Here is an 18,181-nt window from a genome sequence, read left to right as displayed (position 1 = left end):
TATCATTTCCACTATTCTTGGATTCTTAATTCCAAAGTCGAACTCCAAAATGAGCAGAGCTACATTTTTATGGATGTGAGAGGAAATTTATGGATTATCTTTGAATATGTGTTATATGCATGCACCAGCACACACTCACAGGCACAAATTTACACACCCATATGCACACAAGTTGGCTACATATTGAAATACTTTCCTCCCACGTGCCCTTTTTATTGAACCTGCTCAGGTCCCCTTCTCAAGCTGTCAGTTTCCACAATCCCTTCAAGTGCGCAGTGGGGCAAATTACTGGCTGTAGGTGATTGAACAGTGTTAGACGCTTGACCCAAGATGGGGAAATCACATATGTCTCTCAGAAATTTATAATTGAGAGAGCTACTCTAAGCAGTCTCTGTTGGGCTCTTCAATTGAAGACATAAGAAAATTATGGTGGAACCATTTGCTACCCCATGCCTACTTGTGTACTGAATATCAGACTTCAGGGAGAGTGGAGAAGGAAGCAAACCAGAAAAGAGGCACAGTTTTGACAAACCATGCAGCCCAAGAATTAGGGGGAAAAAGAGACAAAGAGAGACAGGGAGACATATTAGTTGCCTCTGTTTTTAATGCCTTACCTGACTTCATAAGAAAGCATTATATTCTAGGTGATAAAGTTGTTTCCCTTGGGAGTATGGGTTAACAATTCTAAAACTACCATGCATGTACGTATGTATAGGGGAATGCATGCATAGTGGATATTGTACAGTTAGGTAAATGGATGGTGGATGATGAGGCACTAAGGTTCTCACTACTGGAATGGGAGGTTACAGGTAAGCACAAATAGAAGGCAAGACCAACCCTGTAACTGAAATCACTGCCCTTCCCCCTATGTAGGACATGACATCTGGAGGTGAAAGTCTCCCTGGCAACATGGAAGATGACTCCTAGGGATGAGTTTGGCCCTGGCACCATGGGATCGAAATTCTACCCTAGTCAAATGGGGGAAAAGAAGTGTAACAAATAAGGTATCAGTGGCTGAGAGAGTTCAAATAAAGTCGAGAGGTTACTCTGGAGACTACTCTTGTGCAAGCTTCAGCTAGACATTGCTACCTATCATAGCTTGCCAGACCCCAACCGAAATCATCTCTGCCAACCTTAAAGAATACCTAGGGCTTTATATGAGATTCTACAAAGGTTCCATGCACTAGGATTACTCTGTAGACACCTGCAGCCTCCAGATGGGTTCCTAAGCCAGATAAGTCCCAAAACACAGAGGGCCCAGCCTCTCCAGAACATTAACTAGTTTCATTCCTCTACCCTATATTATTGACAACCCCTTCCAACATGAAAAAGTTAGAATGACCATAGCCTAAATACCCCTAAAGAGTGGGAGAAAGATCGAGGGTGGTGGAGTTATACAGAGACGGTAGGGTTTAACAGATGAGCATGAATGCTGAATCATTATATTGATGTTTTGTTTAGTCTTCAGTGTCTTGGAGCAGTTAGTAGCAAAAACCTAAAATTGTGGAATTGTAACCCATGCCAAACTCCAAAATCTGTTCTGCAACTAATTGTTGTGATGTGTTTTGAAATTTGTTGCTTTTTTTGTATGTATGTTATTTTTCACAAAAAAGAAAAAAAAAGTCAATTGTGAAGATGAACGCACAACTGTATGATGATACTGTGAACCACTGATTGTACACTTTGGATGATTATGTGGTTTGTGAATATATAATATATATCAATAAAATTGCATTAAAATAAAAAAGAAAGAAGGCTAGAATATGATGGTGATAGGTTATAGTTGGAGACATCAGTGTGAACTCATGTGTAGCTTAATATAGAGGTAGATGGATTTGGGTATAAACACAGGTAATGCAGACACCTATATCTCCTTGCTGTCTTGGTTGTAAGAGCCTAGAAGCAATGACTGCCAGTTGCAACAAATTCTCCTAGCACTCGGCTCCTGGTTTCTAATACCATTCTCCACTTAAAGGAGCCAGGGCTCTTTGGGCAAATAGCTGCTTCTAAGACTGGAGCAGGATGTAAGTAAGATGAGACTGGAACATAAGTCAGGAAGCATTTAAAAAACAACCCTACAATGATGAGGTATGTCAAAGAGAGACCAGAGTAAATTCAAAGAACTCCTGTAGCCAAAGCTGGAACTATTGAGCACCAAAACAAATAAAGTAATATTGGGATTATAACCCAAGATATAAAATGAATAACCATAAGTCAAGACATAAACAAATGATCGAAACATAAATAAATGTGGGTGAATAAATGTGTCCCCTGTGCAGAAGAATTCCAAATAATTCATGTAGATAGTCCATCCTCAAGTAAGTGGGTATAACTCCCCACTCCTTAAAAGTAGGCTTTGCATAGTGACTTCCTGCAGAGAATGCAGTAGGGAAGGGGTAGGAAAGAGTCACTTTACAGCGGAGAAAGCTGACAAGGCCTTCTCAGGAATAGGTCAACATCAGCAAGGAGAAGTCGTGTTTACAGTGTGTAGATTTGATATGATGGGATGAAAATGGTACTTGAGCTCTGTGGTTTTGCTCCCCCAAACTCATAACCCCAGTCTAATCAAGAGAAAAACATCACAGCGTTTCTGTTTTGGGGTGATGGAAACGTTTCAGCAGTGGGTGATGGTGAAGGAGGAACACCTTTGCAAATGCAATTAACACCACTGAATTGTATATTCGAAGAGGGATAAAAAGGGAACTTTTAGTGTGTATATAAATTACCACACAGAGTACACATGCACAAATCCCATTATACAACACAAAGAGTGGACCCTAATATAAACGCCATGCTAAAGTTAATAGTATTATTATAATAATATTGTTCCATCAATTGTTACAAAATTACCACACTAATGCAAAATGTTACTCATAGGAAAAACTATGTCAGAGAGGTGGGTATGTGGGAATTTTGTATATTCTGAATGATTTTTTGGAAAACTTACAACTGTATAAACAAGTAAGTAAGTAAATTTTTAAAAGCGGACAAATAACAATTAAAGGACACTCCAAAAAGTACCTGACCAGGGTTCCTGAAAACAGTCAAGGTCATCAAAAAAGAGGAATATCTAAGAAATTGTCGCAGCTAAGATGAGCTAAGGAGATAGGATAACTAAACGTGATGTGGCATCATGGATTGGATAAGAAAAAGAATATTTGTGTAAAAACTATGGAAATCTGAGTAAAGTATGGACTTGAATCACAATGTGTAAGTATTGGTTCACTGAATGTACAAATATAAAAAGTTGTCAGTACAGAAAACCAAGTAAGGGCATGCGGACTCTGTTCTAATTTTGCAATGTTTCTGTGAAACTGAAACTATTCTAAAATTAAAAGCGTATTAAAGTCATGACAGAAATTGAATATCATTGTAGGTAATTACCAGTGAGCATCATATTGCTTCCTTCTCTGTTCATTAGAAATATCCCTTCTGGGATCTGCAGATCATGAAATATCGACGCACAGTTTTTATATAAAGTGAAACATCTTAGAGATGAGTGTCCTAAAAAAAAAACACTGAAAATACATACTGGCTTTATGTTTTTAAATTCTCTTCTTCCATGTCAATGGGACACAAAATGAAGTCTATAGTGTCTGGCAGAAGAGAAAAATCTTCCCTCCAGTGCTATCTTAAAGCCCATACAAGTCAGGCTTACTGAAAAAATAAAATAAAAGAAGAAAAATCGTTGACCCACTTCTATGATTCTTGGTACGTTCTGTTACTTCACATAGAATACTCACCCTGGGAAGGAAGGTCGATGTGGGAACAGAGCAGTAGGGTTGAAAGTTCATGCAGACTTCTTCTCTAGTCTTCCATAAGATCACAGAAGTTATCAATTTAGCTGTGACTTTGGCTCAATGAGCATTTGTTGGATGGTCACTAAATACAAGATAATAAATAATTAAGGATGATGGAAATCTCAGCTTTAAAGGAGTTTTTAACCAAGAGAAGAGAGAAAATCATACAGCCAATGGCCATAATAAAATATGCAAAATTCTGTATAAGTAGTGACGGATGGAGTTTATATATAAAGAAATTAGAAACCTAAATCTTGAAATGTAATAGCTTCCATACTGCTTAGGAAAAAACAACACTAGAGAGAAACAAACATGTGAAAGAATTTAAGAACATATTCAAATGTTATAAAAGAATAGTTCTAATAAACATAACCTATGTAACTGAGAAATGTGTTTTCTGAAGTATAAGTTCTTTCTTGTACCCACTCTGACTAATAGTGAACAGAATTGACAGTAATGAGCATTATCATAATTATCCAAAAGAAAACTTTCCTAAAGTCCAGGCACCTCCAAAATATCTTTTCCCCATAGCTTGTTTTGGAACCTCAAAGCCAGCTAACTCTCTTCACAGGACTTCTCATTGTCATCCAAAATGCAAAGGCTTGGGATCAGTCACCCATCCTTTTCCCTACCTTCATTCTGACTTTCCAGGTCCCTATATCCTCACTTCTGCATTTCATCCTTACCGATTCCATTGCCCTCTAACACATCTCAAAAATAAACTCCTCTCCTTCCAAAGTGTTCCCCCCTACCCCCTTTACCAAGTCTTTCTCATGGATCCAGTCTATAGTAAGCATTTTTCCTATGAGCGCTCCAAATCTACATCCTCAACCAGCTCTAGGGATCATTACTCTGTTATGAATTTATTTCTTTTTTATTATTCATTTGTGTATTCCCAGAACCTAGACGAGGGCACAGGAGCAACATATTAGAAAATGCAAATTAATACATTGAAAATTGTGCAGGTATATGGTTCAGAGGAAGGAATGACTGAATTTGGATTAAAGTTAACTAAAGCAAGCCTGTAGCTCTCAGTTGAGGAAACTAGGAGATTCATCCTGAAAGTATAGTTTTCTCCATTTATCATGAAAAAATAAGAGGTGATTAAATCTTCTTCCTTTTCCTCCAACCCTCTTGAGTCCCTGAGAAATTGTAACCATGTCATCAGGTTGATAGCTTCTCTATGAACCCTCTACACTTATATATGTGCAAAGTGGCACTTACAATGAGAGATGTCAGCAAGGAGAGAGGAAACAGCAGTCTTCAATAGCACCCACAGGGTCAATGAGAGGCAATTCACACATTTGGAGGTGTGGAACTGACAATCAACTGCATTCTGAGAACTACACTGCTAAGATGAGAATAGAGAAGCAAAATGGGGGCTCAGTCAGAGCTTTCCTGGATTTTGTTAACACATGAAGAAATCAACAAACATAAAAGCAGAACTGTCATATTGTTTTCCTCATCAGAATTCATATGTTGAAAGTAGATGGCCAGCGATGATTTAATGACCTACTGGGCATTTGTATTTTGTGCCCTTTTCTGTATGTATGCTACGCTGTGATAGAAAGAAAATGAAACAGAAAAGTGGATCTCCATAGCTTAATATTATGGAACAAGGAAAACATCATGTGTAAAGAGCCACAAGTTAAATTTCCATTTATGATTATCTGTATAGTAGAGGTCAAAGAGGAATTTGAAAACTGAACACAGAACAACTCCTGACTTGGCATTCCAGCACAACTTTTATTCAAATGGCATTGCTGTAGGACCTAAAATAACAGGCAGTCATCATGTTGGCAATCTGGTTATGAGACTAATTCTATGTTTCTTAGTCTTCCTCTAAAGTAGAGATGCTTTAAAAGACACTCATTATAATCAGCACTTTCTAGGGATGTAGTTGGGATATAACTGGACTCTGTAATTTACACCTGTTGTTTCCCATTAGAGCCACTGGGGAAATAATGCAAAAAAGCAAGATGCCTGGGGATCAAAAACATCACCTTGTATATTGTCTTAGCTGATATGGAAGGAATGTGGCTCAATGAGCAGCAACAACATGTGTCTGTTATTGCACCCCAGAATATTAGAGGCTCACCCGCCCTGTCTCAGGCATGGCTGGACATCCACAGACCTTCCCGGAGGGCAGAGCTTGCCTGGAATAATTTAACCTTCTGGAGAAGCAGTCATGACCGTATACCTCCTGTGGAGGGTGCTGCTAAAGAGAAAGGTAGTGGAAGGGGGCATCTGCACGTGTATTTCCAAACTCCCTCATCAGGTGCGATTGAATTGGGGTAGAGGGGATGGAGAACAAGAGTAAAGACTAACAAGAGTGACACCCAGCAAGATGGGAAAATACAAAATGAGAGACATTGGACGTTATGCTAGCAAAGGATATGCAGTGAGGACAGTGCCTAAAACATGCTCAGCAGTGATTAAAGGTAGTCATTGTTACTCCACACCTTTAAATGCTTTGTAAACTGTAAATCACTAAGTAAACATAAGAGATTATTACCATTGCTATTATTGTAGGAAAGTTCACTGCTATTTCACAAAAATGCAATGACTAAATAGATGTTCGGTTCCGTATCTATTACACAGAAACTAACAGCTGTGCGTTAATGGTTGCCTCAAATCCCAGTGGGATGTGAGCTCTATGAAAATAGAAAATGTTATATTCTCATTAGGCATATAAGGTGTGATGTGGAGCAGAAAGGCACATGTCAAATGTGTTCAACTCTCTTCTATCGTTTGTCATCTTGTCACATTTATTAAGCTGAGAAATGCATGTAAAGTTCATAACAATTTAGGTGTCATGGTTTTTTATTGCTTTTTTAAAAAATTTTATTTTTAAAACTATAATTTTTATTAGATTGATCTGAGGTCAAATGTCTAAGACGGGATATTGTCACTGTTGTGTTCTTCAATATGTAACCATTGCCATTAAGATTTCAAGTGACTCTGGTTTTGAAGTGCATTGCCTCTGGTTTGCATAATGCACAATATATTTGTTGTTGTGGCTTACCTTGCATAAACCAATCTTATTAAAATCTTATTCATCTTCTTGCGTTCCAAGGTCCTGAATCAAGTTAATTCTCCAAAGGAGAAAGTCTGTCAGAACTTAGGCTACTAGGGAGATTTGCGTAATTCTACTTGGTTTTTCAATAAAATCTCTACTACAGAAGGTCACATGATTAGCAAATTTTATTTCTGCTGTCTCTTTGTTTCTTGAGAAAACAAGAACATAGACTTGAGCTTACATATAGCATGCAGAAAATGCGAGGAGAAGGGTTCAAGGAAAAAGAAGAGCGCCCAAGCTAAAACAATGGATCATTATTCCAGTGGCAGTGCCAGTTTGAAAAAAGGAAAAGTAGAAGCATTTTCCTGATTAAAACTTTCAGCATTAAACATTGTATTCTGTTAGCATAAAGGTGAGGCAACACTGAACTATTAGAGGTGGCAGAACTTCCATTGGGGACCGGCTTGATGATGCTGATAAGCCCCTACCTGAGTTGTTGACCGAAAGTGGACCTGCAGCAGCTGACACATGATTCCTCCAACTGATTTTGTTTAGACTCAGCTGGGGCATTGCATGAAACCACAAAACCATCATTCAGGAAATAAGGTAAGAATGCTGAAAAAAGGAAGACAGCTATTCTCTTCAGTATAGCCTCTTTGAAAGCTGATAATGACATCCACAACTAAACAAAATATGAGCTTTTGACAAGACACTTTATTTTACACTTCACACATACACGCAAAGACTTGTGCACTTCTCCTGATCTCAGCACCATGGTTTTTTCTTTTCTGCCAAATCTACAATAGATGCCTATTTTCTCTCCAACTAAAACAGGAGTCTGCATTTCATCAAAGCTCCCTGGATCTTCTCTACAATAAATAATTCTGGAAATGGAAACATTTCATTTCATTTATATGAAGTACATGATAATTTAAATAAGCAAAAAAATTAATGTTAACATTAATTCTTCTCCTACTTTTCTAGCTTCCACATTTATAGTGAACCAATAGTGGAGTATGAGGGTAGATTTTCTTTGAAATCGTAAACATTTATTCAACAAACATTTATTATCCACCAACTATATCAGGCTCTGTGTTGAACACTACCAACATGAAGTTTAATTCATTCATTTTGTGAATTTAAAAAATTTACTGAGTATTCGACTTTTGTTTTTGACTACTATAGAATAAATGGCATTAGGCCTACTCTTCCACCCATAAACAACGATAAAACTGGACAAATTATAACTTTTTACATGTATTGTATCGAAGATAACACAGGCTTTTCATGCTTGAAACATAGGAAAACACACAAGATGAGCTCTATATGCACCTAAGTTTTATTCCTGAAGTCAGTTTTTTGAAAATCCAGGGATGTAGAGTCCAGGAGGAGAATAATGGTCTCAGTCAGCTGAGAAATCAGAGTAGTTTGGGACTACTCGGGTAACTGGATTCCCACATCATGGTACAGCCAAAAGAAAGCACAAAAGCCTCAGGGAGGGTGAGTTCTCCTTGGGTAATTGGCTGAGGGCTGGACTGAACATAAATAACATGAAACACCTTATTCAAAGGGGAAAAGACACAGTAAGTATAGGAAAACAAGATAGTAAGCAGGCAATAGCTACAGATTCCAATATTATCCAGAGGTTGGATTTGGCAGATAAGAATTTTAAAAAGCTTTTATAAATTTGTTCAAGAATTCAAAATGTGTTCAGAGTAAATAAATGGATGGGGGGGAATCTCAGCAGAGTAATGGAAAATATGAAAAGAGCTATGTGGAGATCTTAAAACTTTAAAAATACAATATCTAAAATTAAAAATTAAATAGATTAGCTTAAAAAGCAGATTTTACATGGCAGAAGAAGGGGTCAGTGAACCTGAAGATAGTTCAATAGAATTATTCAAATTAAGGAGTAAGGAGAAAGAATACTGGAAAAGATTAACAGTGCCTCATTTACCTGCGGCACTAAATTTGTCTCAATATCACACCCTTTTAGATGATTGCAGTCCAAGGAAAAGAGAGTGACTAAGACATTAAAAAAATGGAAGAAATAATGGCAGGAATGTTTCTAAATTTGATGAAAATAATAATCTATAGCTATAAGAAGCTCAGATAAACTCAACCAGAATAAATACAAAAATAACCACACTAAGGCCCATCCTTTTCAAACTACTGACAATAAAAGATAAAGGCGAAAAGTTTAAGAGTACTCAAAGGGAAAAAGATGCAATAGATATAGGTAAACAGTTATAGGGATGACACTAACTTTCATTAGAGAAAAAAAAAGTAGACTCCAGAGTCAATGTTGAGTTTTGTTCTGGCAGGAAGGTGAAATTACTGATGGATGCACTTGACCCTGTGTGGATTGACGTTAGGTTTTATTGAGACAGGTCTATTTGGTGTGTGTCTGTCGTGAGTCATAACCCCTATTCTAGGGAGTACTTCTCATTCCTAACACATGACCTTTCTGGGTCTCATCTGAGTGCCCAAGTGCTCAGCAAATCTCTCAGCTCTGGCATGGCTGAGACTCCAACCCCTCCAAGAATGACATGATTCTTATCTCTGTTCAACTTTCTGACAAAATCTTTAAAGAGGTGAATGGAAATTAAAGAGATGAATGGAAAACAAAATCTTTAAAGAGATGAATGGAAAATTTTTAAAACCTGTCAACCTATAATTCTATATCTGGTGAAAATATGCCTTGAAAACAAAGATAAAAGACTTTTGTAAATAAAGTTAAAGGAACTTTTTTCCCTACCAGACTTTTATCTTAGAAAATGCTAAAGGAAGTAAATGCTAAAGGAAGTTCTTTAGTTGAAGGGAAATGTTACCTAGAAATCTGATCTACAGGAAGAAATGAAGAACCCCAGAAGTTTCAAGTATTTGTGAAATAGAGATCACTTTCTCTTCTTTTCCTAATTTCTTTTAAAAATGGACTCTTTAGAGAAAAACTCATAAAATTATAGGAATATTTATAATATTTGTAGAGGAAAAATATATATGGCAAGAGCACAAAGAATGTGCGTTGTTCAATTCTCTTAAATGTTATTTCAAGTACTACATTATTTTAAGTAGGCTGTCATAAATTAAGGATACATAATGCAATTCCAGGGTATACACCAAAAGAATAAAACAGAGTAATAGCTAAAAAGGAGGAAGAGTAGAATTGTAAAAAATAATCAATTCTACCAAAGGACACAGAAAGGGAGAAAAGCACACACACAAAAAACCCAGGCAGCACAATAAGAGGACTTAAATCTAACTATCACAGACTATGTCCATACATGGCCACAAAGCTCTCTTCTGCAATGGGTCTTTGCCAGTCGCATCAGGAGGTGAAGTTTTTTTCTCCATCCCCTTTAGAATGAGTAGAGACTGTTAGTGCCTTGCCAGATAGAATACGGCAGAAGTGGCACTGTGTCCGTTCCAAGCATGACCCTGATCTTACCCTGGAAGTGTTCATACAATGGAGTAATACCATACAGCAAAAGGGATTGAACTACTGAAAAACTCAACAACTTGGAAAAATCTTAAAAACAGTATGTTTAAAGAAAGAAGCAAACACAAAAGAACACACAGTTTATGATTTCATTTGTATGATGTTCAAGAACAGGCAAATGTAATAGAATGTGATTGCTATTAGAACAGTGATTCTCTCTGTTTGGGGGAGCTCCCAATGAGGGAACTTTCTCAGTGATGGAAATGTTCTATAACTTGGTAGGTTACCTAGGTGTAGGTATTTGTTAGCTTACCAAGCCGTATACTTAAGATGTTTATACTTTACGTTGTAGTTCCATACTGCTGCTCTACAGATTACCACAAAATCAGTAGCTTAAAACAACTCAAATTTATAAACTTACAATTCTGGAAACCAGAAGTAAAGAGAGTCTCAGGCTAAAATCTAGGCGTCAGCAGGGCTGCACTGCTTCTGGAGGCTCTACAGAGAATCCATTTTTCTTGCCTTTCCAGCTTCTAGAGGTTGCCCACATTCCTTGGCTTGTGCACCCCTCTTCCTCCCAAACACACCCCCCATCTTCAAAGTCAGCAATGGCTGGTTAAATCTTTCTCACCTCATATCACTCCTCTGACTCTACTGCCTCCCTTTTTCACATTTAAAAGACCCTTATGATTCCATTGGGTAATTAATTATCCAGGATAATAACCTTACCTTAAGGTCAGCTGATTAGACACCTCAATGTCATCTCCAACCTTAATTCCTTTTGCCAAATAATAGATTCACAGTTTCTGGATATTAGAACATGGACATTTTAGGGTAATCCTTATTCTGCCCACCACACTGCATATAAATTTTATCTCAGTATAAAAAAGTTATGATACTGAATGCCTGCTCTGTGCCAGTCGCTCTTCTAAGTGCTTAGATATATACAGTTACATGTTTATTTGTTTTTGTTTCTACCCTACTAGCATGTCATCTGTGTGTGGTTTACTGTGTCTAGAACAGCACCTAACACACAGTTAAGGCAACCAATACAGGTTTATTGAATGAATGAATGTGAACTCAAACAATGAATTTTATTTACTTTTGCTGATTTTATTGATAATGTTGATTTAATTGATTTGCTGGTGAAGCTTTATGCAGACAAATTCACAGAAGTTAAGATTTCACAAACCCCACTAAAAAATGCTTGGTTTTTCAGTTGGTTACTGTCAGGCTTAAATCACCACCATTGCCTTCCACAATCTCCAGGCCTAGTTTCAGAAGCCAGGAGACACGAGCACCCATTCGGAGCCAGCCTCCGCATTAGAAAACAGGTGTTTCCTCAGGAAACACCATTTGGTTCTGGAGGAGCACTTGAGAGTTTCCTTCTGATTTATTCTGGTTAAGTTACTAATATTGTTATTCCTTAGGAAGCTGAAATACAGTACTTCAAACCAAAACATATCATATTAGAAATGTCACCAAAGACAATATATTTTCCTCTTGTTTATTATTTTGCTAAGGGTTTATAAAAATCAACACCAGAAAATATTGTGTGGTACACCATTATTTCTTAAATTTTTAAAAAATCAAGGGCCCGGTATACTTCATAACTTCAAGAATAAAGCCTTAGAAAAAATTGAAGACATTGCATTTGACAGTGCTTGGAAGAGAACAGAAGTGTTGCTTCTTTGTAATTCCCTCACCTAAGATATTTATGTTCCCTTAAGAAATAAATGCAGGTGCAAAACGTAAATGCACCTATGGTTTCTAACCTCCCTCATACTCTGGTTTCTATCTCAAATATCATAACCAAGACTTTTTAATTACTTATAACTTTATCCATAAGGCAAAAAGTAATTTTTTCCCTTGAATGACCAGAATGAAATGATTAAATTTATATTAGCAAGTGATCATAATAAAATTAACATATATTTCAGTAATCTCTTAACTTACAATATCCTAATTAGTGATATCTTATTTTAAATCATTTGTTTTGAAATTTATGTAACATGTGATATTCCCCAATATTAATAATGATCATCATAATCAGATTGTTTTTTCCTTCAGATATAAATATTTTTTCTAAATTAAAAAATACATATTTATAAAGCTTTCTGTGGAGAGAAACAACCAAGGGCTTTTATATAATAGATAGTGGAAAGAAACGGAAACAGCCAATGGAATTTTGTAGGGTCATAAATTCTAAAAGAAGAATACAGATGCATTAAAAGAGGATTGCTAATAGCAGGCTGTTTCCTATAAAAATCATAGCAATGTTGCAAAAACACCTTGTGGGCAAAAAAGGAGCTACAGAAACTGTGGGTGATTCTGATTTGACAAAATTAACTTGGACTGGAAAATTCAAACTGACCTGAAAAAGCTGTATGACACTGAAGAAATAATAATAGGTCACACAGTAATAATGGGGAATTTTTACTTCACCAATCTAGAAAAGCAGAACATCTAATCATCAAGGTTTCAGTAAAGGACAAATAATTGTCTTTTTGAACAGGAGTCTTTTGAAGCCCCAAGAAACATGGAAATAACACAGCTTCTCAAAAGCCAGGATAAATATGAAAAATAATGAGGCCTGAAGGGAAAGGGAGGAGATGGAGAGAAAGCACACTTTTAAAATAAAATTATGTCTAAAGAGGAAAACAAAGAAAATTCTAACTAAAATTAAGGTGCAAACGAGAAATTGTGTAGAAACCCAAAGATAGAATTCAAGGTCAACACTGTAAAGAAATGAAAATGCATTGTTTAATATTTCAAAGGAAGATAAGGAGGGAATATTTTATAATCATAGAGAAAAAGGTGAAATCAGGGGATTAAAAACAAGAGCAGAGGGGGCTTTTCTTTGCTGAAAGGTTTTCCGGTGACTGATTTAATAATCTGTTTACTAGTAATTTTCTTGAGATCTTCTACCTCTTCTTGAGACAATCTGGGTAGTTTGTGTGTTTCCAATAATTTGTCCATTTCATCTAGGTGATTTAATTTATTGGCATAGTTGTTCATAATACCCTCTTAAAATCCTTTCAATTTCAGTGGAGACAGTAGTAAAATTACCCTTTTCATTTGATTTTTATTTGTATCCTCTCTCTTTTTTTTCATTGTCAGTCTAGCTAAAGGTTTGTTGATTTTACTGATCTTTTCAAAGAACTAACTTTTGGTTTGGTTTTGTGTTCTCTGAGTTCTTGGATGTTGTGCTAGTTTACAAGCTGCTGGAATGTGATATACCAGAACTGGAACAGCTTTTAAAAAGGGGAATGTAAGAAGTTACAACTTTACAGTTCTAAGTCTATGAAAATGCCCAAAGTAAGGCACCAATAAGAGATTACCTTAATTCAAGGAAGGTCCATGGGTCAGGAACACCTCTGTCAGCTATTAGTCACGTGGCCAGCACGCGCTGGTCCCTTGCTCCTGGGCTCCATTGCTTTCAGCCTCTGTTCCTGTGGGGGTTCCTCACTTTGCTTCTCTGGGGCTGGCTTTCATCTCTCGGCTTGGCTCTCTCCAGGTTCTGGCTTGCTTAACATCTCATGGCAATGCCTGCTCTGAGCTCCAAGCATCTCTAAACATCGTGACTCTCTTCTCCATGAGTCCGCATCTATGTTAGCTCTGCTGTGCAGTTTCTGCCAGCTCTGAGGCATCTGTCATTTCTGATTCTCTCCAAAAAGTTTCCTCTTTTAAAGGATTCCAGTAAACTTTTCAAGATCCACCTGGAATGGGCAGAGTCACATCTCCCTCTTATCAAATGGTCACACCCAGAATTAAGCATGCCACATCTCCATGGTAATAATCTAATCAAAAGTTTCCACCCTACAGTACTGAATCAGAATTAAAAGAAAGTGATGCTCCTGAAAGATTGGGTCAGGATTAAAACATGGCTTTCCTGAGGTACATAATATTTTCAAACCAACACAGATGTGCATGTTCAGGTCTTTTGCTAAGTTTGGGGAGCTCTCTATGATTGTTCCTTTGAACATTCCTGCTTTCCCTCTATCCCTTTCTTCCTCTGGACTCTCATAAGGTGTCTTGATAGTGTCCCATGGTTGTCAGACTATTTTTGCTTTTAATAGTTCTTTTTTCTTGCGGCTCCTCAATCTGACTCTCAAATATAAAATGTCTTGTCTTCCAGTTTACTGATTCTTTCTTCTCCAGTTTGCTCTGGAATCCCTCCTAGACATTCTTCATTTCAGTTATTGTGGTCTTCATTCCAGCAATTATGTTTGATTCCTTTTTAAATTTTATGTATCTTTACTTAAGACTCTCGTGTTGCTCATTCATTGTTTTCCTGATATCCTTTATTTCTTTCTCTGTACTTCGCTTCATCTCGTTGGGCATTTTAAGATTTTTTTTAAAGGCCGTGTCCTTTATGTCCACATTCTCATCTTCACTGGTGTTATCTGAACTTGTGATCTTCTCTTTTGGATGGGTCATCCTTTCCTATTACTTTGTCATGTACTCTGGTGACACGGTGTGTGTTTTAATAGCTTAAAATGTTAACTCTAGGATTTATTCCCTGGGATGTCTGTGGCTTGGTTTTGTAACCAGGTGATGATAAGGCAGATTTTCTTGAGCTTCCGCCCTCCTACCAGGAAGGGCTGCCCAAGGTGAATGCAGTGTGTAGGGTTTTCCCTGCTTTACTGGGCTTCTATTTTGTCCTGGGCTTTTTCTTGTTATTTGTCTGGGAGTCCCCTTATTTATAGGAGTTTGGTTGTCCCCTCTTTCCACAGGGGAAGGACCTGCACCTCCTGGGTATCTGTTGCCAGCAGGCCTTTGTCCCAGACTGCCTGGCTCCATGATTTTACACTCCTTTCATTGTCTCATGCTGCTTTTGCCTAGAGGGAAAATTCTAGGATGAGGGTCACCCAGAAAGGACCTTCCCAAGTCTATCTTTCCCAGCCATAATGGGCCAGGGACCCACCAAAGGTATCCAAAGAGCCCTGGGGAGGGACAAAGAAGGCCTCCCAGACCTTCTCTCAGGGCTTCCCAACGCTGAGCTTTCCTGGCCTGCCTCGTAAATGCAGCCCTTCAGCTAACTGTCCCCTGCAACCCTAAGGAGACACTGCACTTTCAAATCTCCACCACTTCTGCCCCTGCTGCTGCCTGTATCCGGGGCTGGTTGAAACAATAGCCACCGTCAGAGCCGGAAGCCTGGAGTTCACATCCGCTCATCAAAAGCCACAATCAGCTATAAGTCATGCCCACCCATGTTCTTGGGGAAAAGAATTTCTGTGTCCCTTTCTGTCACCAGCACCAGCAACTAGCAACTAGCGGTGGCCTGCAGCAGGGGTGGGGGAGGGTACTGGGAGCTGCTGTGCTAGAGAGAGCAACGTACTGTTCTTTGCCATAATTCATCTACCTCTTCCTCTTCTCTTCCCTGGATGCTGTACAGTGTTCCTCTGGCCTCTGGAGTTTCAAGATAGTTGCTTCAGACAGTTCCTGAATACTTCTTTAGTGAGAGGATTGAGTCCTGCAGGTCCCCACTCTGCATCTTCCCTGGAAGCCTCAAGACCCTACCACTTTGAAGTGTGCTTTTTCCTTGATTCGGAGCTTGCTCTGTTATTACATTCCTCTTCTGACCTCTGGAGCTTTGAGAAAGTTGTTTCTAGCATTGGTTACTGGTTGTTCAAAGCTTCTGCGGGGGACAGAGCCCTAAAGCCTCTCGCTCGTCCATCTTAGTCAGAGCAGCTCTCGGCTTTTGTTTAGAGTATTTAGCACAGAGCCTGGAGCAGGAAGAGCACTCAATAGGAAATGCATCCATCTCATAACACACTGGTCTTTACTTTGGAAAAAGTTAAGAATATTTACAATTTTGCATTGCCTCTTGAAGGAGGTAACTCAAAGACACTAGATTCTAGCCCTAATCAGAAGATCTTATAAAGTAAGGTAGAAATAAAAATAATCTTGTATTTCTAAAGAAATTCGACAGTTGTATTGTAGTCATTGACAAAAAATGAAATTTGAGTTCCACAAGACTTCAGGACTAGAATCTGATGGATTCACCTTAACATTCATTCACATGCAAGAGTCTAGAGGAGACTCTGGGTTCTAAAGGCAGCAAGTCTCATTGCCTTACCTACAAGTAGGGTCACTGATACCTGAACAATTACCCAAGATGAGGAAAGGGAGTCTGGTTTTCATTAGGGGAAACCCTCCCTGGCTGATCAAATGCCTCAGAGCACTTTAAGATGTTCTTTTTAAACACTGAGATTATTCTGATCACCTCCTATTGATCCAGTTGGTGGACCCCATTCCTAAATAGTAGGAGACAGCTGAACGCATGACACCTGACCCTGGACAGAGGCGCTGGGTGGCAGTTTCTTAGTATACCCACAGCCCAGGGGGAGGGCACCACGTGCCATGAAGGCCACACAGGGGTGCTCTCAGCAACAGAGGAAGGGCAAGCTCTGGAGTGGCTAGAGGGTGGAGTGACCCTTGGTTGCCCCAGGAGTTAGAATAATTTTACAGGCTGTCAGGGAGGTGAAGCTTGTTAGACAGAAGAGCAGGTGAAGGTGCAGCTGGTTAGCTGATAGGGGAGCTAGCTGGATGGGGAGACTTCCCTGGCTGGAACAAGGGCATATCTCATGAGAGCCAGGGAACTCTCAGCTAAACTTTGGGGGCACTGTGAGGCTGAATGCAACATTTTAATATTGCATCTTAATATCAGGTCTTATAATACAGTGATCAAACAAAAAAACTACTACCCCCCTAATTTTACCTATACTATGCTCAGCTCTATATATACAATGATTTTAATAGGCAAGGTTCTAAATCTTGCATAGACAAATACCCTAAGACATATTACACTGATCTGTCACCAATCAAGGCACAAACCGAGTTTCTGTGCCTTGAAACTCTTATCCACTTGTTTTCTCTTTCACATTTCAAATCCCACACTCTGAACATTCCATCCCTTTGTCAATAGAGCCAGCAAAGTGTGATCATCCTGAAAAACACATTGTCACTCATACAGAGAGATTCAAAAGGTTACCCATTTAAAATTATAAGCCTGTAAACAACACCTAAGGAGAAAAGATAAAACTAAATTCCAAATTAAATAAAAAATTTTTTTCCTATGGGCAGTGCAATACTTAACACACCAGAGTGTCTTACTGGCTTGTAGACTAGGAATGCGAAAAATTAAATCAACTTTCAAGTTCATCCCTGAAGGAATCTGAGCCACTGAGCAATAAATGATCAACTGACAGCTCCCAGTCCTTCTACATAAGTACTTAAGACAGTTTTCAATGCCTCACGATTCACTGTTATTGTCATTTTGAGCCATCCTAGGGCTTAGGATTCAGGTTAACAAAGAGTTTCTTTGCATGAAGAAATGCTTCAAGATCATGTTTAAAATTCTTCACATACATAGTTTGTTAATATGTTTTCATGTTGTTTACATGTTTGATGTTATTGAAGGAATAATATAATTCAGTAGAGAAGAAATGTTCCTCCAGTTTGGAGGGATAATGAAAGGCACAGGATGAAGTTGTTATATTGAGAGCAGGGCCTCCCAAGGTTGACAGTGACAATTAGAGGCTTCAGGTTTATACATCATCTCCTCCCCACCACCTGCTCACCGGATTGCATGCTAAATGAAAACAAGTCAGACTGAATTGTGCCACACACTTATTAATAAGCAGGTACAGACACAGATGTACCACTTGTTCCCATAAACTCCAAAATGTCTTCCCTCAGAGTACCCCAACTCTGAAAAGCAGTGGTAGGAAACTCCAAAGCAGATGTGACAATGTATTGCAGGCATGATAAATAAGCCTCTGGTCTTCCATTACTGGAAGGACAAATGACTAAAAGAGTTCTAAACCTAAGCTGTCACTCTAAAAAAGTTATACTGCTGCATTTACTGGCTGTTTGGTGGATTCCCATATATATATACTTACAAATAAGCTTTCTAGC

The sequence above is a fragment of the Tamandua tetradactyla genome, chromosome 5, assembly GCF_023851605.1.
Source record: "Tamandua tetradactyla isolate mTamTet1 chromosome 5, mTamTet1.pri, whole genome shotgun sequence".
Lineage (NCBI taxonomy): Eukaryota > Metazoa > Chordata > Mammalia > Pilosa > Myrmecophagidae > Tamandua > Tamandua tetradactyla.
The sequence above is the reverse complement of the archived record's forward strand: the minus strand, read 5'-3'. Positions refer to the sequence as shown.